Below are 25,529 nucleotides of genomic sequence, written 5' to 3' on the forward strand. Positions count from 1 at the left end.
AGACTAATTGGAAGAAATTGCCTTTTTTCCCCTTCAGCCCCAAAAATCCAAACCAAGGCCTGTGAAATATCCCTCTATTACCTTTTGTCTCAGAACAGCCTAATTGAATTTAAGGATCAACTGGGGGCAACTTGGGTTTGGGATCATGGAATTAACATGCATAATTCATACAGTGTTCTGTACTTTATACATTCAAGATAATCAGAAAAGGCCTATTTTCAGATATTTCCTCCTGGAATATCTACACTAGAAAAAAAATATTCCTGAGATTGCACAGACCAATAGAAATGTGACAAGTAGTGTATTCTATTTTATTTCCTGTGTTTTTTTTTTCCTACTTTGTGTCTCAGAACTTGGAGGGAAAAAAATAGCTTTGACTCTCAAAGATGTTCCTCAGAAATAAGAGTTCTAGCCTTTACCTTTAGGCTTTGCATGTGCTCCAGGAGAGAATAGCCAAACATTCTACAAAGCAATTTCTAGTTGTGGTTTCTGGAGAGGAAAACCTTTTATCTGGCATCTAGTATAACTAATCATTCAACTCTCTTCAGAAAACTAGCAGCTTGACATTTAAAATGATGGCTTGAGATTTGTATTTTGCAGGCCACATTGATCTTAAAGACAAATTGCAAGGGTTTATATAAATCTGCAAAACATAATTATCCAATTATATTTCATTTTGAGTGTGACTTTCTGGCCATTGTCACAGAAAGAACAGAGGCTAGGCAGGAACAAGCAATTGGCTTCTTAGGAGTTGGACTAATTCTGCTAAAACAGAGCCAACTTTTAGCTCATGACATTTTTTAATCTTTTATTGCTTACTCTAGAGCAGAGTAAAGGGGCTACTGTATCTCATGTTCAGTAAAGTCAAAACTCACTTTCAGATAGAAATGAAAGGAATGGGATAGAGATGGGAATGGGTGAGGACATGGCATAAATGCTTGACATCCAAATTTGATGCAGGAAACAAAAATAAATAAAATAAATGTAAGTGCTAAAAATGCCTTTACTATTTGCAGTTAGCATACAAACTCAGATTATTATGCTGATTATTGACACAATATTGTCATAAGAAGTATACAATTTTTTGTTTTGTATCCATTTGATAAAGAATACTTAGTCTTGTGCAGAAGAGATGGGAATATTGGCACCCTTGAGTACTGGGAGCTCAGTGATTCTAATTCATTGCTATTTTTATGGTGATGATGTTCCCTAATTAAAATAATTTTCATTTTTCTCGAAAGAGTCAGATATAGGCAGAAGATCAAGTTTGGTCATGTGTACTCATGGAAATTTTGGCAGAACCACCACAACAAAAAAAATTTATGAACCAGTATTAGGATACATTTTTGTTTCTTTTTTCAGAAAACGTATTCAGTGCAATAGAAATAACTGTCGTTGAAAAGTCATTAAAGAACTCCTCCAATTATTGGTACATTGCAATGAGCATATTCAGCTTTGAGTGTGAATGATTAGCCTAATAACTCTCATTACTTCTATTTTTGCAGTGCATTTCACATCTGTCCATCTTTCCTATTCAAACTACAGCTATGCTAGTTCAGATGTCTATCTTTTCCCTGTACTGTTACCCCAAAGAAAACATTTATTTCTCCTAATTCTGATCTATCTGAATGATCCACCCTCCCTGAGGCTGCCAATTTGCTATTCTAACAATATTAGAGTCATCAAAAACTAAGAAGCCATTCCTCAAGAGTTAAAGTTTAACAACCAAACTACCTAGCAAATGGAATTAGATCTCTATAACATTAATCTTGTGCATGAAAAATTAACCCTAAGAATTAATTTTCACAGCTTCATTATTTAAGGAAACTGGTTGCTTTTGCTATAACTTAATGGTAATCAGGAGGAAGAATCTCCAGTTTGAAAGGAGCTTGTATTTAAGACCTTCCCCTAAGTGACTCCTAACTACAGCATCCATTAAGTGTTCAGATTGGCAGCTGAGTATCTGCAACACTTCATTACCCCACCTTCTTGTAAACCTTGGATGCCCCAGAGAAGGTTGGATAATTAAGAAAAAACTTTACTAAAAAATTTAAGAATAACTCAAAACCATAAAATAGAATTATTTTTAGAAACCAAAACATTTATCTAAATTAAAAGAGAAGTTTTCTGAATTCTCAGTGTTTCATCTGTTTTGAATCATAGAACCCAGACGTTTTCTAATATGGCTGAGCTAGAGGTTGACCTTTTCCTGATATCACAGTGGAGTCTTGGAATCTCAGCTCCTCCCACTTCCTCTTTCTCCAGTTCTCTGCCTTTGTGAACACTAAGATTATTCTCTCCATAATCAAACAAACACCACCTTCAGCTTTCTGGGCCAGTCTCCCAGGGGTTAGCATTTCCTAAGAAAGAAAACTCTGCATGACAGGATCTCAATACATGCACTTGGTGATGGAAATCAGGAGTGGCTTGATTTATGACCCCTTCTGGCATCCAAACCCTTCGTGGGAAACGATGCAATTCCTGACACCAAGTCATTCTAGGCTCAGCTCTGAAAGTTTGCTTGACCAATTGGCATTTAAGCAAGCATTATGGCATCAAAAGACAGAAAAGGGAGCTTGTGTGTTCCCTCCTTCTCTCCACCCTTCTTCTTTCAGCTCCATGAAAACTCCAAACTAGCAAGTGCTCCTAGAGCAGCAACTTCCTGCATGACCAGCCCAGGCATGTAGCAGCCTTTGGGTACTGCATAATTCTGGGGTTTGCACAGCATTATTGTTACAAGAGCTAGCTCAGACAGCTCCTTCCAATCTATCTAGGCTTCAGATATACCAGGAACAATTCCTTTGCTTTATTTAAGTCTAGACAATAATAAAAATGTGTAGATTAGCAAAATTTGGGATACTTTTATGGTATGTGAAAACCAAGATGTAACTCTTTTATTTTGTTAGAAAAGGCCAAAGTTAAAAACTGCAGGGCTGGATCGGTAGCACAGCGGGGAGGGCATTTGCCTTGCATGCAGCTGACCCAGGTTCAATTCCCAGCATCCCATATGGTCCCCTGAGCACCGCCAGGAGTAATTCCTGAGTGCATGAGCTAGGAGTGATTCCGTGCATCACTAGGTGTGACCCAAAATGCAAAAAAAAAAGAACCCTCCCCCCAAAAAAACAAAATGCCCCGCCCACACACACATACACACACACAATAAAAATTTCTTTTTTTTTCTTTTTTTTTTTTTTGATTAGTGAAACACCATGAGGTACAGTTATAGAATTACATATCTTTGTGTGTGGGTTTCAGTTATACAATGATCAAGTACCCATCCCTCCACCAGTGCCCATTTTCCACCACCACGGGTCCCTGTATCCCTCCCACCCCCCCATCCCCCCATCCCACATGCCTCTGTGGCAGGGCATTTGTTTTTGTTCTCTCTCTCTCCTTTTGGGTTCTGTAGTCTGCAAGATAGGCATTGGGTGGCAATCATGTTTGGTCTATAGTCTACTTTCAGCATGCTTCTCCCATCCTGGGTGGATCCTCCCAACACCATTTATTTGGTGCTCCCTTCTCTATCTGAGCTGCCCTTTCCCCCAGCACGTGTGGTTGGCCTCCAAGTCATGGAGCAAAATTCCTGGTGCTAATCTCGGCCACTCTTGGGTGTTAGTCTCCTATTTTGTTACTTTATGTTCCCCAGATGAATGCAATATTTCTGTGTCTATCCCACTCTTTCTGACTCATTTCACTTAACATGATACTTTCCATGTAGTACCACTTGTATGTACATTTCATAACTTCATCTTTTCTAACAGCTACTTAGTACTCCATTGTGTAGATGTACCAAAGTTTCTTTGACCAGTCATCTGTTCTCGGGCACTCAGGTTTTTTACAGATTCTGGCTATTGTAAAGAGAGCTGCAATGAACAAACAAGTGCAGATGTCACTTCAACTATAGTTTTTTGCTTCTCTGAGATATATTCCCAGAAGTGGTATTGCTGGGTCAAATGGGAGGTCAATTTCTAATTTTTTGAGAATTGTCCATACTGTTTTCCAAAAGGATCGATCCAGCTGGCATTCCCACCAGAAGTGAAGGAGGGTCCGTTTGTCACCACATCTGCACCAGCACCGGTTGCTTTTGTTCTTTTGGATGTGGGCCAATCTCTGTAGTGTGAAATGATATCTCATTGTGGTTTTGATCTGCATCTCCCTGATGATTATTGATGTAGAGCATTTTCTCATGTACCTTTTAGCCATTCTGATTTCTTCTTTGAGAAAGTTTCTGTTCATTTCATTGCTCCATTTTTTGATGGGGTTGGATGTTTTCTTCTTGTGGAGTTCAACCAGTACTTTGTATATCCTTGATATCAACCCCTTGTCAGATGTGTATTGAGCGAATATCCTTTCCCATTCTGTAGACTGTCTTTGTATTTTGGTCACTGTTTTTTGGAGGTGCAGAAGCTTCTTAGTTTAAGATGGTCCCATTTGTCTATCTCTGTTTTCATTTGCTTGGCCAGTGGCATGACATCTTTGAAGATACCATTAGCTTCAATATCATGGAGGGTTTTGCCAACTTTGTCTTCAATGAACTTTATGGATTCCGGTCTGATGTTGAGGTCTTTAATCCATTTTGATCTTATTTTTGTACATGGCATTAAACATAGATCTGAGCCCACTTTTTTGCATGTAGCGTTTCAGTTTTGCCAGCACAATTTGTTAAAGAGGCTTTCCCTGCTCCACTTCAATTTTCTTGCCCCCTTATCGAAGATTAGATGATCATATGTTTGGGGGGAGATGTCAGTATATTCAACCCTTTTCCATTGGTCTATAGCTCTGCCTTTTTTCCAGTAACATGCTGTTTTACTTGTTACTGCTCTGTAGTAGAGCTTGAAGTTAGGGAGGTTGATTCCTCCCATTTTCTTTTTCCCAAGAATTGCTTTAGCTATTTGTGGGAGCTTATTGTTCCATATAAATTTCAGGAGTGTTTGCTCCATTTCTTTGAAGAATGTCATGGGTATCATAATAGGGATCGTATTGAATTTGTACAGTGCTTTGGGAGGTATTGCCATTTTGACAACCGTAATTCTCCTGATCCATGAGCAAGGAATCTCTTTCCATTTTTTCGTTTCCTCTTTTATTTCCTGAAGTAGCGTTTTGTAGTTTTCTTTGAACAGGTTCTTTACTTCCTTAGTTAATCTGATTCCTAGGTACTTGATTTCCTGGGGCACAATTGTGAATGGGATTGTTTTCTTCATGTCACTTTCTTTTCTTTCACTATTTGAATATAGGAAAGCCATGGATTTTTGGGTATTGATTTTATAGCCTGCAACTTTACTATACAGGTCTATTGTTTCTAGGAGTTTCTTGGTAGAGGTTTTAGGGTTCTCTAAGAATAGTATCACATCATCTGTGAATAGTGAAAGCTTTATTTCTTCTTTCCTACTTGGATGCCCTTAATGTCTTTTTCTTGCCTAATTGCTATTGCAAGTACTTCCAGGACTATATTGAACAGTAGTGGAGAAAGTGGGCATCCTTGTCTCATTCCTGATCTTAAGGGGAAGGCTCTTAGTTTTTCCCCATTGAGGATGATACTTGCTGTAGGCTTGTGGTAGATGGCTTTAACTATATTGAAGAAAGTCCTCTCTATGCCCATTTTGGTGAGTGTTTTCATCATAAACGGGTGCTAGAACTTGTCAAATGCTTTCTCTGCATCTATTGGTATCACTTAATCACTTAATCACTTGACTTCCCGTTAGTCATCAATTTGCTCGAGCGGGCACCAGTAACGTCTCCATTTGTCCCTGTCATGTGCTAGTGTCGCCCAATGGCATCTGTTCGCTCCAGGAACATGAAGGGCCTCAAACCGATCGTTCATGATCTTGATGAAGAAGTCTGACCATCTGGTAGGTGGGCGGCCACGCGGTCTTTTGACATCCCGTGGAATCCAGTCGGTAACAGCTCTAGTTCAGCGGTCGTCTTTCAATCTCATTACGTGACCAGCCCATCTGATTTTCGACACCTTGGCAAATGAGACAGCGTCCCTGATTCTTGATCGTCAACGGATGTCAGAACTCCAGATTCTTTCTCTCATTTGAGTGAAACGTGATATTGCAAGCATAGCTCTTTCTATTCTTCTTTGGGAGACCTGTATAGCGTTCTCATCTTGTTTGCGTAGGGCCCAGGTCTCTGAGGCATATGTTAATGCAGGAAGAACAGTGGAATCAAAGAGATGTGCCCGGAGCCGGAGGTTCTTCATCCTCTTAGCTATTTCTTCGACGTTCTTGAAGGCATTCCAAGCCGCTCTCTTCCTCCTGCGCAGCTCGGGTGCCAGGTCATTTGTCATGTTGACCTCTTGACCTAGGTACACATAGCTGTTGCATTCGGAGATGGTCGTTCCATTGAGAGCGAATGTGGCATCAGGAACGAGGCTGTTTCTCATAAACATTGTCTTCGTAAGATTCAGCTGTAGTCCTACCTTTCCACACTCACGGTCAAAGCTGGCCAGCATTTGTGCCGCTTGGCTGTTGTTTGGTGTTATTAAAACAATGTCATCAGCAAAGCGGAGGTGCTGTAGTTGCCGACCATCTATCTTCACTCCCATTCCTTCCCATTCCAGTGGTCGCATGATGTTCTCGATGGTGGCACTGAAGAGTTTCAGTGAAATGGTATCACCCTGCCGCACCCCTCTCTTGACATCAACGATCACTTCTTTGTAGAATGGTGAGATCCTGGTAGTGAATCCGCAATACAGCTCACGGAGGATCCTGATGTATTGGGCTTGAATGCCCTATTGATATCATCATATGATTTTTTTACCTTTTCTTTTGTTGATATGATGGATTATGTTAATTGATTTTCGAATGTTAAACCATTCTTGCATCCCCGGGATGAATCTCACTTGGTCACAGTGTATGATCTTTTTGATGAGTTGTTGAATTCTATTTGCTAGTATTTTGTTGAGAATCTTTGCATCCGTGTTCATCGGGGATATAGGCCTATAGTTTTTTTTTTTTTTTTTTTGGTGGCGTCTTTGTTTTCTTTTGGTATTAGTGAGATATGGGCTTTATAGAAACTATTTGGGAGAATTTCTGTTTTTTCAATTTCCTGGAAAAGCTTGAGAAGAACTGGCAATAGTTTCTCTTTAACTGTTTGGAAAAATTTGCTAGGGAATCCATCTGGACCTGGGCTTTTGTTTTTGGGAAGATTTTTGATTACGGTTTCAATTTCCTTGATGTTAATAGGTCTATTCAGATACTCTAATTCTTCTTGATTCAGTCTTGGGAGATTATGGAAATCCAGGAATTTATCCATTTCTTTTAGGTTCTCTTGTTTTGTGAGATACGGACTTTCAAAGTAGCCTCTGATGATCTTTTGAATTCCTTTGGTTTCTGTTGTGATATCCCCATTCTCATTTCTTATTCGGTTTATTAGGGTTCTCTCCCTCTGTTTCTTTGTGAGTTTTGCTAGTGGTTTATCTATCTTATTTATTTTCTCAAAGAAGCAACTCTTTCTTTCATTGATCTTTCGGATTATTTCTTTGATTTCCATGTCATTGATTTCTGCTCTAAGTTTTTTTTATCTCTTTCCTTCTGCCTACTTTGGGCTCCTTCTGTTGATCCTTTTTTAAGATTTTTAGCTGTCAAGTTAAGTTGTTTATGTGCATCCTTTCTACCACCCTGAGATATACTTGCAGAGCTATAAATTTTCCCCTTAATACGACTTTCTCTGCATCCCATAAGTTCTGTTAGCTTGTATCTTTATTCTCATTTGTTTCCAGGTATCTTTTGATTTCGTCCTTGACTTCCTTCCTGACCCATTCATTGCTCAGCATTGAGTTGTTTAATTTCCAGGTGTTTGATTTGGTTCTCCATGTCTGTGTGTTATTCGCTTCTATTCTCAGTGCATCATGGTCTGAAAAGATTGATTGTATTTCTATCTTCCTGATTCTACTGAGGTATGTTTTGTGGCCTAGCACATGGTCTATTTCGGAAAATGTTCCATGCACACTGGAGAAGAATGTGTATTCTTTCTTTTAGGGGTGTAAAGCCCTGTACAGGTCTATAAGGCCTTTCTCTTCTATTTTTTCTTTCAAAGCCAATGTTTCCTTGTTGAGTTTTGTTCTTGTTGATCTATCCAGAGGTTATAGGGTGATGTTGAAATCTCCAGCTACTACTGTGTTGCTAGTAATGTCCTCCTTAAAATCTGTTAGCAGTTATTTTAAGTATTTAGCTGTTCCCTCGTTAGGTGCGTATATATTTAAGAGTCTAACTTCTTTCTGTTGTACGTATCCCTTGATGAAGAGAAAGCGGCCTTCACTGTCCTTTCTAATCTTTTTCAACGTGAAATTAATGTTGTCAGATACTAGTAGGGCCACCCCAGCTTTTTTGAGGGAGCTGTTTGCTTGCAGGATTGTTTTCCATCCTTTTACTTTGAGTCTGTGTTTGCTCTGATTGTTCAGATGAGTTTCTTGCAGACAGCAGAATGTTGGTTTCTGTTTCTGGATCCATTTTGCCACTCTGTGTCTTTTGATTGGTGCATTTAGACCATTGACATTAAGAGAGATTATTGTCATGGGATTTTGTGCCATGTTTCTGTAGGGTTGGTTGTGTTTCTAAGTGTTTTCCTTCTTATCCTGCAGGAGCCCCTTTAACTCTTCTTTTAGTTTTGGTTTTGAGTCTATTGAGTTCCTGAGCTGTTGTTTATCTACAAAATGGTGTAGAGTTCCATCGAGTTTGAGTAAGAGTTTAGCTGAATAAGGTATTAAAAATATGGAACACTTCACGAATTTGCATGTCATCCTTGCGCAGGGGCCATGCTAATCTTCTCTGTATTGTTCCAATTTTAGTATATGTGCTGCCGAAGGAGCACACAATAAACATTTCTCTTTTTTTTCTTTTTTTTATTAAAAATTTTTTTAATAGTGAGACATCATGAGGTACAGACTTACACATTTTTGTGCTTGGGTTTCAATTTTGCAATGATCAAATACCATCCCTCCACCAGTGCCCATTTCCCACCACCACGGATCCCAGTATCCCTCCCACCCCCCAAATAAACATTTCTTAATGGCAAAAAGAGATGGGAGAAATGTAAGGAGATCACATCCCAAATAATATTTTTTGTTTTTTTGCTTTTGGGTCACACCTGGCATTGCACAGGGGTTACTCCTGGCTCTGCACTCAGGAATCACTCCTGGCGCTGCTCAGGGGACGATATGGGATGCTGGGAATCAAACCCGGGTTGACCGCATGCAAGTCAAACACCCTACCCACTGTGCTACCACTCCAGCCCTCCAAATAATATTTTTAGGTAGTGATCAATGATCAATTATAGAGGACAAAGACATTAAAGTAAATTAGACCCAACCCCCACTAGGAGAACTCATAATGAGATATGTGGTATGGAATGTATGCAGAAGTCTTTGTTACTAAGTTTCTCAACTAATTCTTCATTTTCACTGTCACTATCTCTGCTCAAGAACAGCATCATCTCACATGTTGGAAGTTGACCATCTTCGAGGCACCCCTCAGTGTGCCAGACTGAACTTTATAGACGGGGCAAAGTCTTGGCCCCAGGTAGAAACAGACGCTGTCACTCTGCAGGTCCTTTCCCAGGCAGTAAATGAGAATTCTATGTGGCTTTTATATCCTAGTCAAAATTTTGGCAGTATAGGAGTATAATTTTCAAATGAAAACTGTTGTTGAAATTGAACTTTAATTCTTTGTCACCCAGAAATTAGTAAGAGGTCTGTTTTATCTCCGAATCTGCCCATGACAGAGAGTAGCTGTCACCATGAGCTATCTTAAATCCCTAAATTCTTCATGCTATTTTATTGTAAGAAATACATGATAGGGATTAAGGTAGAAGTCTTAAGAAACATAAAGGGTTCACATATCTCTGGAAAGTGAGACCCAAACTCTGAAGCATTTATAGATTGTTCACAAGTTAATGAAGTTTCACTTTACAAATGCTGAGTGCGAAAATCATTACCATTAAAATCAAGGTAATTTTTGTTTGCAAGTTCTTATAGGTGCAGAGATTAAAAATGTACTAACATGCACTCATGTAAACACACATGGGTGTGATAGAGAACCCCAAAGGAGATTGTGTGCCTTTTCAAATCTAATGTTTCTAAAATTTCTGTTATTTGTTTTTTCCTGAATTGATCATTTTGAAGCTTAGACTTGAAGATGAGGTGCTTTAACATGCCCTGTGACTAGTCAAATATGATAGTAAATTTAGTGTCTGAGACACACAAAAAATCTTTCTAATTCTGTGGTATCTGTAGGACCAGAAAGATAGTACAGCTGGTAAGGTGCTTGACTTACATGCACTGGACCTGAGTTCATCTCAGTACCTCATGTGGTCTTCCAAGCTTCACAAGAAGTGTTTCCTAAGCACAAAAACAAAAGTAAGCTCTGAGCACTGTCTGTGGCCCAAAAACAAAAACAAAACAAAAACTTTACCACTGGGTAGCTTAAAAGTCAATGTCTCAAGTATTGTTATGTGTCTCATTTATAATTAAAATTCCAAGACGCAATTAGTTAAGACATATTCTATTATCCTGTTTATAAAGTAGCTGAAGCAAGAGATTTATCCCACTTTTATGAATTATTTATAGCCATGCCAGTGTAAATTTCATAGAGTGTATTTCACGGAATCAGGAAAAATGTGATGAATAATGAACTATAGTAAATCTCTAGCATCTTCTCACAAAGTAAAATGAAGTTTTGTTCTACTAGAGTTTGTCAAAAAACTCTGCTTTGAAAGCAGTTAGTGATATTTTCAGTCTTGTGTCAAAATGAGCCAGCTAGACTTGTTCTCATTAACATAAGCTATAGGCTCATCTAACAAAACTTCCCATTCACTAATTAAAACAATGGCAAACACAGACCACTTAAGGTGAATTACTGAACATTTTTGGGCCATGTTTGTCAGAGAGTGTGCAGTAAGTTGGTTGGTTTAGAGGAATCTCAGAAACACCAGTTATTCTGGGTTGTTTTCTAGTGATTAAACTTTCTTGGAACCTTGCCCCTTGGGCAAGTGATGTAATTCAACAATATGAAATGAGCATACAACATTGTCTTAAGTTAGAGAGTCATAAATTTTCTGTTTTTTTTCATAGTTTCCCATAAGGGAAATGAGTTATTTATTAATAAATTTATGAATCAACAACGAAATTATAAATTACCCTAAAGGCTTTGTTTTAAAAATTTGTAAAGAGTTTTGAATAATGTATTATTGTTGAAAATAATGCAGTTTTCCTGGAGCTGTTGCTCAATTTTCTATCTGATAGCCACACAAACTAACAAGTTTTGTACTGTTCTATGAATTATTGTAACCAAGAATTATCAAATAATAGGTAGTCCACTTATAAGAATATTTTATAGGTAAACTGAGGAAATAACAACAATGCTATATTTGTGGTCACCAGATTTCTTTTAGGTAACTCATGGTCACTCCATTTAATCTTCACAATTCTTTTAACTGTTTGTTACATACCCTTTTTCCTCCTCTACAAATTATAAACTGTACTTTAGGGGGAAAAATCTCATATGACATGCCTAAGATCACCAAAAGGTATCTGTGACATATGTTTTTGTGCCCAACCATATTCAGTTTTTCTTCTTGAGACGCTTCTCTGAGATAGGGAATTATTTTGCACCCTGTAGGATGCAGGCTTGACTAGGTGACTTGCTCTGGCTAGTGAAATGTGAGAAATACTTTGTCACTTCTTAGCAAGTGAAAAACAGAGCAAGTGGTTTGCATTCTGATCCCTTATGAGAACAAAAAACTTCAAAATAGAGCTTGCTCCCTCACTGGAACTCAGCAGTGAGCTGATATAGAACGGAGATGCAGCTAACTCAATATAGACATGTGATGTATGCTAGAAATAAGCCTTCATTGTCAGCCACTGGTATATCGGGGTCATTTGTTACTACAGCAGAACCTTTCCTGACTGACTCCAAAGGCACTGAAGTAGTGAGTGCAGGACCTGCACATAATACTACTAATCTCACGAGCATATTTGGTTACATTGTTCTACTTCTTTTTCTTAAAGGAAAAAAACTTATTAGATTTATTCATTAGTGTTTTGTTTTTGAACATATGTCATACACTTAATTCATTTAGAATTTTGTGACATGTTCTTTTAGGTTCATTTAGTTATGTGTTTTCCTCTCTTGCATCTCTATTTTTTATTGTCTTTGTGCCTTTATTTATTGACTCCCACAGGAAAACAACAAGTAGGCTCACATTCAATTCGATTTTATCCCAAAACAACAAATATTTCTTTGTAGAGCTGAAGAACTTGGCTAATAATTCTCCTCTCCTAGAAAATATTTCCCTATCAGCAGTGTACTTTGCAGTGAGTCAATTGAGTGAGGACATTCTAACCTATTTTTGGATCTGGGTTGTGGTCTCCTCAATACATATTGCCATTTGGTCATGATCATGCTTTTAACCACATGAAGAAGAGCAGAAGAGAGTATTGTCCTTACCACATTGCAGGCCCTGTGGATGGCCCAGAGGAGTCATGTTCCAAGATATGTTGCCTAGCATCCTCCATTGCCCTTTAAAATATCCAGAATTTCTAACTTTCTTATGGGCTGTTGGTCTTGCTGTTGGCAAATGTGGTGCAGTTTCAGGCTGAAAGCAGCTCAGGGACATTATTCATGGACTGGACAACCTGGTCTTCATCAGTGGTCCGAGTGTCCAGGCTATTTCCCTTGTGAAAAATATTTTTATTCAAAAATAAATAGATTAGAACATTCCTAAAGATAAAAACAGCACACACATAAAAAGACTTTGGTTCAATATTTACTCAAATCAGTTATATAGCCCCAAAGGAAAAAAAATCACAGTGTTAAAATAAATCTTAAAATTTTGTTAATAGTTTAACTTAATTATTCTTTTGTTTTGTTTTCTGTACTAATTGAGGATGTGGTTTTATAAAAATTGCATTTTTTTGTTAGTAAAAATACCAAAGCTGGCATTTCTTGATTGGATAAAGTAACTTTCTTTTTTTTTTATAAAAGATCTCGAAATATTTCTGCTTTCTTTTGAAAGGCTGAAAAAACCTTAAAAATAAATCAAATTCTAAATTTTATAAGTTACTTCTTAAATTTTTTGGAAAGGATATATTTAACAGTTGTATAGACATAGAGATATATTTAGTGAATTTGAAGAATAATGAAAAGTAATTGCTTAGAGCCCAGAGAGATAGCACAGCCAATCTGGGTTAAATCCTTGGCACCCCATATGGTACCCAAGCACCACCAGGGTTGATCTCTGTGCACAGAGCCAGGAGCAAGCCCTGAGTATTGCCAAGTGTCGCCTCAAAACAAGCAAGCAAACAAACAAAAATCCTTAATCTGAAACACAAAGAAAATATTGATAAAACATAATTAATCAGCAATGCTGGACCTGTGGGACCATATCATAAGCATAGTATAAATGTAATTAGATTTTCAAAAATACATTAGCTGGCCAAGGAGATTGAAAGGTGGGAAAGGCACCAATGAAGGAAAATGCTTAGTAGATTAGAAATAGAAAATGAAAGTCAACTAGTAAAACTAATACAACCATTATGATAATTACATCAACTCTCAATAAAAGTTAAATTAATAGCACAGCGGGTAGGGCGTTCGCCTTACACGCGGCCAACATGGCCGACCCGAGTTCGATTCCTCCGCCCCTCTCGGAGAGCCTGGCAAGCTACCGAGAGTATTTGATATGCCAGACACAGTAACAACCTTTAATTAAAAGTTAAAAATTGTAAAGATGGAAAAGAATGGAATATCTAACTAAATAATGCCAATAAGGGGAGAATCTCGGGTGGCTGAACGCCACTTGACCCTCTAAGAAGTTAGGCACACGCTGAGCCAGTCAGTGTAGCGCGCGTGCAGCCCCGGACATCTAAGGGCATCACAGACCTGTTATTGCTCAAGGCAGTCTCTGCCCCCGCGCCTGGGTGTTCCTTCCGGGAGTCCCTTGGAGGGGAGCGGGTTGAGCTTTCCTCCCCGCCCCGACCAGGGCTCCGGCAGCCAAAGACCTCCAGGACCAGCCACCACCATGCTGAGACCACTCTCCGCACACATGAAGGTGCTGGCAGAGGGACAAAGCCACGCGGGTTCCGGGGCCGAGACCTCCAAGCCTACTCGAATTGGAGTCGAGCATCTTCCACCCAGATCCTCCAAATTCCAGTAGGCGGGGTCACACCCACCACCTGGCCCCCTGGCGCCGTGTAATCCCATCAGCGGCCAAGACTCAGAGACTATAAAATCCAGATCCCGGACGAGAACAGTGCAGTCTCTGCCCCCGCGCCTGGGTGTTCCTTCCCGGAGTCCCTTGGAGGGGAGCGGGTTGAGCTTTCCTCCCCGCCCCAACCAGGGCTCCGGCAGCCGAAGACCTCCAGGACCAGCCACCACCATGCTGAGACCACTCTCCGCACACATGAAGGTACTGGCAGAGGGACAAAGCCACGCGGGTTCCGGGGCCGAGACCTCCAAGCCTACTCGAATTGGAGTCGAGCATCTTCCACCCAGATCCTCCAAATTCCAGTAGGCGGGGTCACACCCACCACATGGCCCCCTGGCGCCGTGTAATCCCATCAGCGGCCAAGACTCAGAGACTATAAAATCCAGATCCCGGACGAGAACAGTGCAGTCTCTGCCCCCGCGCCTGGGTGTTCCTTCCCGGAGTCCCTTGGAGGGGAGCGGGTTGAGCTTTCCTCCCCGCCCCGACCAGGGCTCTGGCAGCCGAAGACCTCCAGGACCAGCCACCACCATGCTGAGACCACTCTCCGCACACATGAAGGTACTGGCAGAGGGACAAAGCCACGCGGGTTCCGGGGCCGAGACCTCCAAGCCTACTCGAATTGGAGTCGAGCATCTTCCACCCAGATCCTCCAAATTCCAGTAGGCGGGGGTCACACCCACCACCTGCCCCCCTGGCGCCGTGTAATCCCATCAGCGGCCAAGACTCATTCGCGGCCGCGCGACATCTTAACAGAACTTTTTTTTATGACATTTTATTGTCTTATTCCTACTTTGGACAAACTTGCAGGCTATCGAATGTAGCCTGCCCACAGGGCAGAGTCTGGCAAACTCCCCGTGGCGTACCAAATATGCCAAATACCAGTAACAATGATGGGTCTCATTCTCCTAAATAGCCTTGAATATAATTTCAGGGCTAGGATGAAAGAGACGTTACTGGGGCCTGCTCGAGGCAATCGACGAATAACAGGATGATGAAATGAAATGAAATGAAAGGGGAGAATGAGTTAAATACAAAAACAAAGTACTAATGAGCAAGAACATTGTACAAGTGACTCTATTAATATCCAGGTAAAGATCCAGAAGGAAATATTATCAAAGAGAAAGTAAACATTTCTTTATTTTTTGCTTTCGGTACCCCCACCCCCACCTCCAGTGCTCAGGGCTTACATCTGTGTCCTGGGTCACACCTAGTAATGATCAGAGACTGGATATGGGGATCAAACCTGATCCTGTTCTGGTGCAAGGCAGGTGCCTGACTTCCTGTACTCTCTACTCCCAAACATGCATGTTTTAATAAAGATGAGGTTAATGTTCAGAAAGATGTATCATTTCTCCCCTAACATTCATCCTCTTAGAAATATTCATTAGTTCAAGCCATGTATGGATATTTTGATGACTAAATTTTCAATGAGTAAGAATTATCTTGCAATGTATGTTCTTACAGTTATTTTGATAAAGAATCGCACAGCATTCATTTAGAAAAAAGAATCTCAAATAAGTCAGTTCTTTTGTGTTTTCTTCAACCATTTCCCAAAGTTAGGGAAAATTCATCTCCAGTAATTGGAATTTTATTATAATTCTTACCCAGAGGTACAAAATATCTGCAATTTCTATAGCAATTTCATAACAATGACTACTTTAATGAACAACTATCAAAAGTTTTATAAAACAAAATATTGGAAGATGAGGTTGTGCCTTCTAAATTCAGTGGAATCTTCCACTTGGATACATTGATACTCTGAAATTTTGCATATAAAAACATGGTCTTTTACAGTTAATGTTATCATTTTTTAGAGAAAAAATTTCATTCTATACTCAAATTCAAATATTGTAGGGAATATGAAAAAAATTATCTGCTCTCATGCAGGAAAGATTATTTAGAGCTATAAACAAATGTGCCATTGTCATGAACAAAGATCAAAATGCTAGGAAATTGCTCATAAATTTTCCAGGTATTTATTTTCCGTGTTAAGAATAAAAGAGACAGAAACCGAATGAAGGCTGAAGAATTCTATTTGTACTAGTCTCCTCAAGGACAAGGTCTAGAGCTTGGTTCTTTCTCTACAACGTCCAAGAAAGCCTAGAGTCAGATTTTTTTACTATGGCACTTCTGGGTTTCTGGCATGTTCTACCAGACAACCTGTTTCAGAATTACTAGTAGAAGGTCCTGAGGATTGATTATTACAGAACTATTCCCGATTATCCTGAACCATTTGTTCTTCAAATCCTGAGAGTATCTTCAATTTTATTTGACTAGAGGGAGGTATCTGCTGGCATGTATTAGTTTAACTTTAGATTCAGTTTTAGTTTCTACACCATTGACATGACTGCTTTTGAAAGGACATTGAAAGCGCCAGGCAATCCATTCTCTTTTGGTGGGATTTTAAAAACCATTGAAAGACCCCTTTACCTTTAATGGTAGATAGTGGGTAAAAGTGGGAGTGGCGGGGGTGGGGTGGGGGGGGAGATTGGAAGTACTATCAGCATTGTTTAACCTCCTTTGGTACGTCCTGAAAGTAAGTTAGACAGAAAGCATAGCTATTCTTCCCCAAAAGCAATACCAGAGGCACTGCTGGAATACCTTTGTTATCTTGCCCATACTTAATATGCATATTTAAGAAGCTTAAATGAGCCTTCTGACAGCTTCCATAAGGCAATATCTTTGTTTCTTATATTGGTCATTTTTAACAGTCTCCAAAGGAGTTCTCCTTTGTTTGGGGGGTCATACTCAACTCTGTTCAGGGCTTACTCCTAGCTCAGTGCTCAGGGATCACTATTGTCAGTGCTCATGGGACTATATGTGGTTCTGGGGATTGAACCCACATCAGCCATCTGCAAGAAAGCACCAGCTGTTCTATCTATCCAGCCCAGGAAGTTTTTAACTAACATGTTCTCCCAAATAAACACAAATGCTGCAAACCTCTAAATGAAAGATTCCTAAATATTTGTGACCTTTCATCAAAATGCTCAGAGAGCATTTAAATCTCCAGAAGTTTTCGTTTTCATCTTCGCTAGGCAACATGGCTATAACAAATCTTAGTAATCTGCAGAGACTTTTGCTAAAAACTGCTGAAATGAAGTTCCTAATGCTGTAGAATGAGCTCTGAGATAGTGTGATATGTTTCATCCAGTGTGGAAAGAGCTGTTGGATCTAAATCCTATCTAAAGGAAACCTTTTTAATTCACTCACCTAAATGTGAGGAGCTTGAGCTGTTGCCTTTCTTTTTCTGAGCAGTAATCTAGTTCAGAGGTGTTAACAATGGTCTTCTTCCTGGACTTATTGCAATTTGTGAGGCTCAGCACAGAAAATGCTGACTAAAACTTAGCTGCATGCCAGTGGCCCATTAGACAGCAAGACTTTTAAATAACCTACACGGATGTACACTTAGGCTGAATGAGACCTCATACATACCATTTGGATAAAAATGCATTCATTTTATGCAAGCCTGAGTAAATCTTCCCCACTGTGGTCCATTATGTTGCTTAAAGGCTTAACCTTTTGTGGAACATAAGAATATGTTTTGCTTTTAAAATGAGGTGCTTTTCTTTTGTGTACGTTGTGGGAACTGAACAGATTTTTGGATTAATTATTTACAAGGCTTTTATGAGTTGGGATTTTTAAAGTTCTAAACAAAAGACTTAGAATTCAGTATCTATGTTGTTTTGATGTTTTCATAAGAAAAGTGTTATCATTCAAGGCCTGAGATTTTCCTATTTATGATCCTTTTCATTACAGCAACAAAAACAAACTCATGATAAAGAAGCAGTTGCAACTTTGCTTTTTCCACGTGAGCAGCACTTTATCCTCTACAATTACTAGTTTTGACTTGATGGTGAGTTCCCTTGAGAAAGGAATATGGGTCTGGAATGTTATTGCTCAATTTCCTTGAGTAAAAAAATATGTATCTAATTTGCTCGGCATCAAATGATTCAGTCTTATTTAGTGATTATTTCCATTCCAAAGGTTGTACTGTTTTTAACTTGCATACTGTTTTCCAGTTTGTAAATGTGAATCAAGATAATTTAGTTTTTTTGCTTTGTATGATCTGAACAGAGCCTTGAAAACAATCGATGAGTCTATAAGTAGGCCATTCCAGTTTTGTTCACTAAAAATGCCCCTCTCTTTGCTTGTTGTAATCTCTGTAGTCTCTCTAGGCTTTCCGTCTTCCCTCTCAAACACTGACAAACGTTGGTAGGTGTTTTTCTGTCCCACAGCCTTGGTTGCATCCTCGTGCTCCTCTCTTTCCATATTACAGACTCTGGCACAGCAATGTGACTGTCCCTCCTGATAAAACCCTTCGGTAGGTGCCTCAATGTGGGTTCCTTCCACTCCAACTGATTATGAACTGCACCTAATTGAAAATTAATGTTAAAAACTCTTCCAATGGTGAAGATGATGATGGGAGACCCTGGGGGATGCAGACTGTCACACTGTGGTGATTAGATCGTCGATCGTCGATTTGCTCGAGCGGGCCCAGTAACGTCTCCATTGGAGACTTTGTTGTTACTGTGTTTGGCATATCAAATACTCTCGGTAGCTTGCCGGGCTCTCCAGAGGGGCGGAGGAATCGAACTCGGGTCAGCCATGTTGGCCGCTTGTAAGGTGAACGCCCTACCGCTGTGCTATCGCTCCAGCCCGTGGTGATTAGATACAGCATATTATTTGGATAATAGTGTAGGGAGTCCATCATTATCTGCATCATTCCCCAAAAGATAAAACTGAACATTAAATACATAAATAACCCCAAGTTCCATCATTAAGCTTGAAAACTTAACAGGGGTATGACTCTAAGTTCTGTGGTCTCATTGGCTGTGAAGTCCTGTCCCTAATATAGAATTTATTGAGGGACAGCTATCTGTATATTTAGCATACCAGTAAAAAGTGGCCCATTTTAATTTATTTTGTTAAACTTCCTGTATGTCATTCACCACGCCCCTGTCTCTGAATTTTCCAGAGGTAACATTGAACACTGCAAGCTTATAGGCTCACAGAGTCGAGGTAATAGATACTGCAGGGATGATGTCTCATGACATGAGGTGCCATCCAACTCCAGACAGCAAAGTTAGTGAATATCCTCTTATTTGATTTCACTGCATATTGATATTTTTAAATATCAATATCATCATATCAATGTATAACACATCTAGAGACCAGAGGATGCCACAGAATGTGGATTCTGAGCTTCAGATTCTCCCTGTGTCCCTTCCCACCCCCTCTCCCCATTAAGCTGCTAAATGCTAACATGTTGCTGATTGTTTACACTTTCTTTTACTTAAAAATATCCTGCTTGTCTGGAAGTATTATATATGAATGTTTGCTGACAGGTTGTTCATCATGGCGATTAGTAACACATATAAATCAGTTGCAATATACAAACATTCTTTTAAAATGCACATAGGAGAATTGATTGAAATTCACAAGGAACAATTAATCAACATCCAATTCAGATGAGGATACAGTTCAAGGGAAAAGTAATGTCAAGAATTGGGTAGAAGAAATAACACAAGACATCTCTCCCTCCCTCTTCTCTCCTTCCTCTTTCTGTCTTTCTTATCTCTGTACTTTATTCTCACACTCTCAATAAAGTGTAAAATCTTTGACTAAGGTTTCAGACGGATGCCACTGTAACCACCCACCCAATTTCCTAGAACTTGTTTTCCTCAATAAATAAGAGCTCACCCGCTGACCCTATTATGGGGAAAAGGAAAAAGAATAGCTAAGTCTATTTATTCCGGGAAGCCTGGCTGTAGACTTTCAGCGAGCGTGGCCAACATATCTTTCCCCAGAGAATTTTGATGCCTGGCCCGGTGACCCAAGTGTCTCTCCTCTTTAACTCTCTCTCCTGCCTTCCCTGCTCTAACCCTCTTTTCCTACTTGACCATCTTCTACCACGAGAGTTTGTGCCACAATAAACATTTGCTGCCTACCTTTATCTGATGGATTACTGTTTGTTTCTCTGCGGTAGAGGGGCAACCTGGAGGTGCTCAGGGCTTACTTCTGACTCTATACTCAGGAATCACTCCTGACAGCACTTGTGGAACTCCACAGGGTGCTGGGGCTTGAGCCTGGTGGAGCATATGCAGGCCAGCATCCTTCCCTCTATACTGTTGCCCCAGCTGCTGGATTCTTTATTAGTTATTTCTGTTAAGATATACTCTGTGTCAATTGTATACAGAGACTTTTTGAAGGATGAGAAAGAGGAGGGGGAAAGGAGGGGGGGAGAGACAGAGATAAGGGAGGAAAGGGGAGAAAAGAAATTTGGAAATCAATCCAGATCACCATCAAGTAAATACTTGATTAAATGTTATATTTATATTTTAAAAATATTCTATGCCACTTTCAAATACAAGATCTAAACTCCTGACTGGGAGATTATATTACATGTTAGTAAAATCTTAAGTGGAAAATGCCATTTCGCTAGAAATTCCTGTTTAATAAAATTAATTATGTATCCCAGTAGGATACCAACTTATTTCAAGAAATATTTGCTGCAACATAGGCCCAGCTCTTTGAGGCAATATAACCATATACTTTTAATATATTAAGCTTACATTTCTGATTAAAGATCTGATATTTTTCAATACATAGCATAATTGAAAAAATGTATAACTTTCAATTGGGATATTAGTAGAATGTAATGTTGTGACATTAGACATTTTCTCCTTGCTTTAAAAGTATTTTCTTAGTGACGAAGCATTGGTGAATTAAGAATGTGAACTTAGAGTCAGAATAATCAGAAATTCTAATGTGCATACAATCTTCTCAAATTTATTAATATCTCTCTACTTCAAATTTCTCTATTTAAATGGGTATTAGAAGGGTTCAGTTCACATTGGATTAGCAGGATTTTTATTAATTGCCATCATATAAGTGAGAAACTGACATAGGTCTCTAGTTACATCCTTGTAAATCTGTTTCTGTTCTGGAGCTTTCCTTCTTATCATCATTATATCAAAAATTAGCCATCAAAACTTTAAAGGGTCCTATACGTTCTGGTACCTCTTGAAATAATGGTGGAGTCATAATTTATATTCAACTAGTGTCTCCCTGGAGAAGATTTTCTCTTGATGAAATAATGAAGATAATTATGAGAACATGTATGTACAAATTTTGGTATTTGATAAGTGCTCAGTAATTTCTACCTATGAATTTTTGAAGCAATTTGTCATTGCTTTTAGGCCACTGTTAACACTAGCTAAAGGTTATCTTTCAATCTTAGATTTATTGTTTCAGTAGGTTAATCCCCAGTACTTACTGTATGTCAAGCATCAGGGTTCGGGGAAGACAAAAGAAAATAAAGCAGAATAAACCTGCTTCCCACAGAGATGGTTACATTCTAGAATGTGTGGGGCAATACACAAAGTTAGGATAAATGAATTGTTTGTGTAGTATAGCAGATGTTTATGAATAGTAAAGGAAGTACAAGAAATATGGGAATATATATACATATATACATTAGAAATTATTCAGAATAAAGTTAATAGCAAATGGCAAGGCACAGTTTTGCACAAACTCTGAATTATTGGCATACATCTTTATGAACCTCAGTTTCTTCATTCAGTGCAAGATTATTAATATTTTCCCAGAAATCTTAAGAAACTATTGGACTTAAAAATTATATATGAGCATTGCATGATGTAAAAGTTATATCCTGCTACTAAAACCATTGATACTACAATACCTCAACTCTCCATAATGCTTACCAATTAAGAATATGGTTTCAAAGGAAAGACATATGGCATGTCTCTATTTGCATCTGGTATTGTTTGTGTTATAGTGTTGCATCTGCTATTTAATTTAAAATAAAATTTTGGAAGAGGGACACTAGGAAAAACAGGAACCATAGGTAAAGCTAACTATGATGGATATAGAGAGAAGTAGTTGACATTTGATTTAGAAAGTAGTATTCTAGGCACATGCATTATCTGAGAACATGTCACTACATCTCCCCTCTTGAAATGTGGACTTTTATCCATCAATGCTGGGATGTGTACTGAGGTCACTCTCCAATCTGGAGAATACTGCATTCATTCTCTCTTTCTCTCTCTCACCCTCTCCTTCCTCAAAATTTCCAAATAAAGCTTATTTTTGCTTCAAAAAAAGACAGTAATAATCTACATTTGCATGTGTATTTGGGGAAATTTTATGATTTAACTAGCAATGCAGTATAATTTATATTCATGGGTGACTCTTGTGATCTTACTATACCAAATTAAACTTTTAGTTTTATAAATTTCTGCATTTTTAATTTACTATTTTATTAGTGTAACTTGAAAACTGTTCCCATAGGGGCCAATCCTCTCCAAACTCATGCCATGAGATCTTTGGATCATTTTTTTTTTAAAGTAGCACTGCATTGTAGCACTGTCCTCCCATTATTTATCGATTTGCTCAAGTGAGCCCAGTAACGTCTCCATTTTCAGACTTGTTACTGTATTTGGTATACCGAATATGTCACGGATAGCTTGCCAGGCTTTGTCATGCAGGCGAGATACTCTCAGTAGCTTGCTGGGCTCTCCAAGAGGGGTGGAGGAATCGAACCCAGGTCGGTCCAGTTGGCCATGTGCAAGGAAAATGCCCTACTCGCTGTGCTGTTGCTTGAGCCCTTTTTTAGAGTAGTCAATTTTTAAAAAATTACAAAAAATAATCAGATCACCAAGCAGTGTACGAAGAATAAAGATATGGACTATGTGGCACAAGGACAGAGGTGAATCCCTGCCCACCACCCCTCATCACCACCACCACCACCTCAGTTTACCTATCCAGGCTTCCTGGTTTATGAGGTTGACTGGAAGTACCAGTGAAGGGTTTTGAGAACTTTGGTGCAGTAACTATACACCAAAACCATAACTAGGAAAAATATTATTATAACCAAGTCACCTAAACTGTAATAATAAAACATAATATTAGTGGTTATAAAGGAGTAGAACGAAGTACTTCCTTGGGCACTGTGAAAAAGAAATTGAGTTAGTCAGCAGAGGAAGCAGTGAGCGTAACAACTGCTGCCCCTGTCTTCCTGGTCTTAGCCCTCACTGCCTGTAGGAGGAAGCTGGCCTGGTGAGATGTGGGTTAAAGGTGGAGGCCACAAGGTGAACATGTGGCTTAAGAGAGCACAACCATGTGGAGAAATGGTGCAGAAAGCACACTCCTGGAAATTCAGAGAAACTGGAAGAGCAGGTCACAGGCAACCAGAGATGCTGCAAGGGTGTCGTTAGCCAGCAGCGCTGTCCACAACCTCCAAGACTGGTGTGGACCAGGATGTCTTGAGACAACTGTAAAAAATAACTTATACGTGCATGCAAGGATGGGAAGATGATGATGTGTGCTGTTGGCAGGCTCTCCAGACGGCTCTCTCTCGCCGCTGGTGCTTGATGCTATCGAGCCGCTGTGTATGGACCAGATCGGGATGGCTCCTCCTTTGTGCTCTGCTTCTGTGTGTGCCGCTGTGCTCTCTTCTCTCTGTCTCTCTGTTTCTGACTCTGTTTCTGTAGTCTCTCCTCTGGTCTCTTTTTATCTCTCTCTCTCTCTCTCTCTCTCGAGCCCCTCTGCTTCTCTCTCTCTGGAGCACTTCTGCTTCTCTCTCTACAGCCCTTCTTGCTCTGGATTCTAACTCTGCCCCCTTCTTCCATTCTCTGCTTCTTCTTCCCTGGATCCTGACCCTGACTTCTGGAGCCCGACCTTTTCTGATCTTACCGTCTTAGTTTATATAGCAATCACATAGGGTGGTGTTACAAAGGTGGGTTGAACATTAACAAATCAACAGGTAAGGCCACTCCTCCAGGAGATTAACTCAAAGATAAAATTTCATCTAAAGAGATTACCCTGGATTACTCGGAGATCCACTTAAGGGCAGGATCCCATACAGGGTGTGTCACTTTCTTCTTTCCTCAGCTGGTAATCCACTTAATTAGTTATAGTAAATTTACTTCTAATATTTCTAGCAATGTCATTCTGTATGAGCACAGTATGAGATATATCAAACTTAAAGTTTGGTTCTTCCTGAGGACAACTTACTATATATTCCAGAACATAGTCCTCAAGCCAGGTTAGTCTTCCTAACCCCAGCAGGGTCCTAGTCTCATCATTACTTTTGGATCATGACAGCATTTGTCTATGATCATGCTCTCAACTTATAGTTGAGTATCGTGGTACTTTGACCTGGCCCATTTTGATGCCAGGGTAGCTCACAGTTTGCCCTGGGTCCATTCAGTTCCTAGAAACTAAGGGCAACTGAGTCAAGATAGCAGATGCCCAGGAGTAAATATTATTAGTGTCAATCAACTCCCAAGTTTTTACAAAGCTTAATATTAACTGTCTTCCTGTGTCCACAGAGAAAGGACATTGCTTTAAGGTAAAGTAAGTTCCTTGCAGCAAGGCTGAAAGGACAAACCCAATGTTATCCTATAGACAACCATCTGTTGAAGTCCTCATGGCTCTTCCATGCTTCCTCCCTGGGAGAGGACCATACCCTACATCCTGGACATCTCCAGAGCAAGTGTGTGCTAGCATAGTGCTTCTCAAGAGCTAGTAACTCCAGATAGCCATGCTTCTCAAGGCTTCAGCCTTGGTGAGATGAAACAGATAGGTAGAATCCAGGGATGTTGTCCTTTCTTCTCTGTGAAAAAGGAGTGCTTTGAAAGTCATATTCCAATGTGCTGTTTGTCTCTCTCGACTGAGCCATTCAGCAGCCTTGGGATGAAAGCCAACTCACAAATGTTCACTTCTCCACAGTGCTGGTAAACTGAATGGAAGGAGAGACTATGGACGGAAATAGGTCTCATTGGAAATATCTATGGTTTAATCCTCACTTCGGCATCTTTATTCCAGACACACAGACACCTTGTCAACCTTATTCGAGCTAGTTCTCATGGCAGCAGTATAGCACATTATTTCCCCTTCTTGCTGTCTCTGCCTCCCCCTTTACTTCTCCCACATCCCTTCTCAGTTTTAAGATCAGCTCAGTTTTAGTCAAATGTGGCAATTATTTTGCGTTATTTTTCTGTCTTATGTAACTAGCAAAGTGCAGGACCCTGCCTATCTACCTTTCAAAGAAGCTATCACATCTCTCTTCATCTCCCACTTTCACCATTAGGGATGGAAGTCAGACTACTTTTCATTTTTTCCTTGGAATTTTGCATATCTAAGAAGTCTTCTTTCTGTTATCTTTTACCTCCAAGTCCCCTTCCTTTAGTGGACTCCTTGAATAGCAGATCAAAGACCTCATTCCCCATTAAAATAACTCAAAACCTCAACATCTCAAAATATTGACTGGTTAAAATCTAAACTCTATTACTCTGGTTCTA

The 25,529-nt window shown here is 39.6% G+C and overlaps 1 non-coding gene across 1 annotated transcript; it reads right to left on the reverse strand.

Annotated features, from left to right (window-relative positions):
- Nucleotides 1-8,708: 8,708 nt before the first annotated feature.
- On the reverse strand, nucleotides 8,709-8,814 carry LOC130024494 (U6 spliceosomal RNA). Its single transcript, XR_008792574.1, has one exon. It is a non-coding gene; the product is annotated as a U6 spliceosomal RNA (small nuclear RNA).
- Between the last annotated feature and the right edge of the window lie 16,715 nt (nucleotides 8,815-25,529).

This window comes from Sorex fumeus, unplaced genomic scaffold (assembly GCF_029834395.1).
Source record: "Sorex fumeus unplaced genomic scaffold, SorFum_2.1 ptg000028l, whole genome shotgun sequence".
Taxonomy (NCBI): domain Eukaryota; kingdom Metazoa; phylum Chordata; class Mammalia; order Eulipotyphla; family Soricidae; genus Sorex; species Sorex fumeus.